The following is a 5,281-nucleotide window of genomic DNA, read 5'->3' on the forward strand; positions in this document are numbered from 1 at the left end:
AAATGACATTGGTCTGCACTCATCTAACCTCTCCTGAATAGGAAGGCTCTATAGCTCCTATTCATTTATGACCAATGAAATGGCTCATAGAGATTACTGTGGAATTTTGCTCCCACATCCTCCTTACGGGAAAAAAAAACCCATATGCCTTCTATTTACATATATGTACTTAAAAGCTGCAAAGAGCAAAAAGGTAACTGCACCATAAAAACTTCTATAATTTCATCTTGTTGTAATGCTGTATAAATCAAAATTTTTAATAATTGTTATTAAAATACTTAACAGGACTTAATCTTTTCTCTCTGCAGACAATAAACCTTGTGCTACTCTGAATTGTGTCACATTCTGAAATCTCTGAGGGCTGGTCTGTTTTACAAAATCATTCCATGATCAAATAGAATTAAAAAGAATCATGTTTCCATGATTTGCAATCATTATATTGACCATAGCTGCTGTCAGTGTAGGCCAGGGCAAATCTTGTCAAACATGATTACAATTATGATTAATCTAATTATGATCTAATCATTATTGAACCCTTTTTTTCTGACACAAGGTTGACCAATTAGGGCGTAGATCAAGCTGATTGACCTTAGTCTTCATTGTCAGTCTGTTGTGGTCAGAATCACATTAGCTACTGAGATTCTTCAAGATTATGTTCCAAGATAAAATTCTCTCATTTTATCAGAGTGATAAAGAGCTCTGAGGCACTAAATATTTGATAAAACTATTGTTTATTGTCATTTAATTGAATGAAAAATGACTCATAGCTGTTTTAAAGGGGGTTCATTATTTATTAAATTTATCTGAGAATGTAATTACTTTAAATAGTTGTATATTTAACCATATATAATATGAAAGCCCTTCTTGTGAAAAACAAGGTATCTACTTCTTTTATTTAAAGATCAACAAAATGTATTGGCCTCTATGTAAATATTGACCAAAGCAAACTTGAGGTCAATATTTACCTTGAAGAACAATAAATCTCTACGTTCATTGAAACATAGTCAATTAAATGCAAAAACCTTCATTAATGTAATATGAACATTGCCAATATAAACAGCCAAAAGCTAAGCTATTTTCAAACTTTTTGTATTTACATGTTCTTGTTTTGCTTTTTTAAAAGGCAGAGAAGAAAACACAGGGGAAGATGAAAATGCCTTCACTGCCATTAATGGGTTTGTATAATTGTTTTGTATAGCATTGTACAGTTGTTTTTAAACTGATATTCTCAGTAGAGGGTAAAATATCTAGCTGCAGTTCTGCACTGTTTTGCACTTTGATTGCTGACAAAGGCCTGGCTGTGTAGGGCTAAGCAAGACAAGGTTAAGCAAGATGGATCTTTCTTAGTTCATCTTTCACTAGGCAGATACACTGTGCATTATATTCAACAAGTGCCAACAGAACATTGAGGATCAGCTGTATTGGTGTTATTTTCATAGCTGTATGTTGTGACACTGTATAATTGAAATATGACTATTTATATAATTAATATTGCCTCTTTTAGACACTTGCAACAAATCTTATCCAAAGTAGGTCATGTATTTATCATGTATTTGTTACATTCTACCAAATATGATTATTCTATCTATATACATATATCCTCTTTGTATCTAAAGTTATGAATATTGACAATGTACTAGTGGTAGTCCTTTCTTTGGCTGTGAATTACCTTGTGATTGTTACCACACATCTGGCTAGCATATTGTGAATGAACTATTTGAGTTGATGGCCTTTTAGGGAACACTTAACTCTTACAAAGAATCACAGAAGAAGCTCTTTTCTGCCAAATGAGCCTTCTTCAGGATGCTTTAGCCAGAAGATGGGTAACAGCTGCTCCCATGAGTCATTTAAGTATGCAAAGGCATGCGACTAGCTCATGAGATCCTGGATTCCATCTTGTGCCAGTAATTTTCCACAAACTAAGACATGGTTTTAAATTAAGTCCATACTCCAAAGATCAGAGAAGGCAAGAGGTAAAATGGATATGCTTCTATGTCGCAAAAGGACATAACAGTACAGAATTGTAGCTAGATAGGAGCATTCCAACCAATGGATCAAGCACCTTCCAATTTTTTAGAAGTTACCATCACTGTTATAGACTTGATCCAAACACTTTGTAATGATGATCCTTTTTCATTATTTTAACTCTCTCTCTCTTATTTTCCCTATAAATAAAACTTTAGATATTAGATACTAAAGGATTGGGAGCAGCATGATTATTGGATAAGATCTGAGTTAAATACTGACCTGGCTGTGTATCTGATCTCTTGGGATTAACAGAACCATTGTTCGATTAAATTGATTTTAAATAACCACTCATCTTAAAGTCTAGTTTCTGGATTGTGAAACAACCACTGGGACACCCAAGGAGATTGCATTTCTGACTTCTTGTCACCCAGGCTATGTCTACACTACAATAATCTATTGGAAAAAGGTATGCAAATTGCACTCCACAATTTGTGTACCTTTTTCCAATAATTTTTTGGAAGAGGCTTTTCTGATATTTGGCCCATTTACATTGGGCAAATTTCAGAAAAGCCTCTTCTTTCGGAAGAGCCCTTCTTCCTTGAGGAAGATGGCTTCGGAAAGAATGTGTCTGCCCTTCTGCAAAAAAAAAAAAAAAAAAAAAAAAAGCAGAAGAGCAGACGTGTACCCTAGATGCAGCAGATACCCTAGACCTCTGGTATCCCATAAAAATCCTGTACTGTAGACACAGCCCCAGCATAGTAAGACAGAGGTTTAATTTTGTTACAGGCTTGCTATGTCTCTGGAAGAATAACCACCAGTTTGGGATGGATCTGTCCCATTTTTAGGCATCTTGTCCTGAATGTGGTATTCTCAGCTGTGGCCCATAGGGCATGATGACATATGTATATCTTGATTCAGTTCAATGTGTTTGCCTCATATGTGTGTCCTGAGGTGGGGTAATGCTAGCAGTATAGTGTGCAGATTACCCTTTTACACTTCAAAACTCCAACTTGAGCCAATGGCTGTTGTCTGACTGCCTACTGGAGTCATCCAGGCTTATTGTAATGCATTTTCATGGGGACAGTAATGGTTTTCGTGACTATCATGTGCCCATTACACGTGGTTAAATGGTTTTAGCTCTACATTGACAGAGGCACTCTGGATCTTGAGAGCCTGGTGACTGAAGGGATAAAACTGACATCTTTGTAATGGTCAGACCGTTACTTCCAGTAATTTGCAGCCAAAACACCTATGAGTCTGTCAGGTTAGAAACTGGTCTGCCTGCTGAGCCTAATGGAGAGCATTTTTATGTTTCTTTTAAGTGAATACTGTCCTGCAGCCTGCCAGTGGCCTGCCAGCCAGGACAGTATAATCTTTTGTCCTTGGCTCTTTAGTGTTCTCATCATAGTGTCCTCCTTGCCAGTCACACTAGTAGAAGAAAGTTCAGGGAAAGATAAACTACATGAGAAAGAGGACAGAGCACAATTAGTGTAAGTCAAGCTGAACTGAATCAGTTGCCATAGAGAAGACCAGAATGACTGTGACTTCAAGAAAGCCATAGGATCTGTACAGCAGCAAAGTCCCAGACCCACAAATTCTAGCTGACCTGAGTTTCTCCTGGGGAATCTAGGGAAATTATCTGCTGGGACAGCAGCTCCACAATCTTTGAAATGTTCATCCTGTGTCCTTTCTTGCTGCAGGTCTCTGTGTATGGAGCAGAAAAAAGGTGACTTTGGAGATTAGCACCACCAGCATTGCTTTAGTGTCTCTGCAGTCAGGTTGAGAATCATACTACTGGGTCTCTCAAAGGATCTAGATTCCTCTTGCAGTTCCCTTCCCCTTTGTAAATCCATCTAAAGCCAGACAAAAGTCTAGCCTGGCTTTAGTATAGTGAAGAAAGTTTTTTTTTCTCCTCTACTATACAAACTGAGAAAAATCCCATTAAAGTCCTGACCCTCTGCAGCTCTAAGTGTCTTATCTCCCATTGAGGCGGGAGTCCCTCTATTTTAGTGGCAATTAAAATTAACCAATGCTGTTTTTCTTCACTTCATGTCAGATTTTATTTCTAAAACCAGCTTTTGAGGTGTTTGATATCAAATAAAGTAAGCTATGTGATAAGAAAACTTTAATTATCCAAATTATCTGAAAGAAATATGTGACAGGCACAAGACATCTGTTGACTGTCAAAGACTTGCTTGATTAGCATTCATGAAGCAACAAGGAATTTTACAGTGAAGCAAAAGCATCACCTTAGGGGGGTGTTAAAGTGCACTGCAAAAAAATACTGACATCCCTGTTAGATTTTTGTAGTGATCAATTAACAGGCTGAAGATAGCAACTGTACTCCAAAGAACTTAACAGTAACATTACTTTGAAAATGCAGCTTTCCAAAAGCATTCAGCTACCAAGAAAGCCTAAAACTTGTATATATAGCAATTGTAATAGCTGCAGGCAATATATGCTTAGAACACATAAATCTCTATATATTGTGGGCCACCTTTTCAAACAGATGAACATATAATGTGTTTGTACACTTTGGCATATGTTCATTTAACATGGTGGTGGGCAATCTGCAGTCTGCATCCTTCAGGTTAGTCTGATTTTGGGCCGTAAGACATTTTGCTGACATTGGCCAACTCCAGGCACGGCCTCCCACAGTTCTCAGTGGCTGTGGTTCACTGTTCCCAGCCAATGGGAGCTGGGGGAAGTGGTGGCCAGTGGCCACCATGTCCCTGCAGTCCCCACAGCTCCCATTGTCCAGGAACAGCGAACCATGGCCATTGGCAGCTGTGTGTGGGGAGGGCAGGACTGCCTGAAGATGGTCAATGTTAGCAAAATGTCTCATGGCCTTCAAGCATATTACACTGATGGGCAGGGTACAGATTGCCCTCCACTGATCTAAGGTATTTAAATCTAGGGAAAGTGCACATGCAACATAGGATTGTGAGTACACGCACAACCACAAGTTGTGTATACTTTTTGTGGGATCTCTGCAATTAGGGGTATGCACATAAATACAAACCCATTCAAAAATGAGGGTCCACTTACATTTTATATTGACAGAAGGTTGTAATTTTCCTCAAATAGAAAGTTGTAATTTTCAACAATAAAACTTGAACAATTGTGAACATAAATACTTAAATATTAATCTCTCTAGTTATTTTGCTTTCATTTGTACTAATGCAAAAGCACACAGTTCTTCTGTATAAGTTAAGAAGAGAGTAGCCTTATTTCTGCTGGGACTTGATTTCACTTACACTTTTTTGGGGAATAGTCAGGCCCAGTAGATCAAATGCTTCTACCCTGTGACTTA

General features: G+C 37.8%; 1 long non-coding RNA gene across 1 annotated transcript; it reads left to right on the forward strand.

Annotated features, from left to right (window-relative positions):
* The first annotated feature begins 671 nt into the window (after window positions 1–671).
* On the forward strand, window positions 672–4,849 carry LOC112544017 (uncharacterized). Its single transcript, XR_012900713.1, has 3 exons — window positions 672–878; window positions 1,124–1,175; window positions 3,669–4,849. It is a non-coding gene; the product is annotated as an uncharacterized LOC112544017 (long non-coding RNA).
* The last annotated feature ends 432 nt before the right edge of the window (window positions 4,850–5,281 follow it).

The sequence above is a fragment of the Pelodiscus sinensis genome, chromosome 1 (assembly GCF_049634645.1).
Source record: "Pelodiscus sinensis isolate JC-2024 chromosome 1, ASM4963464v1, whole genome shotgun sequence".
Classification (NCBI taxonomy): Eukaryota; Metazoa; Chordata; order Testudines; family Trionychidae; genus Pelodiscus; species Pelodiscus sinensis.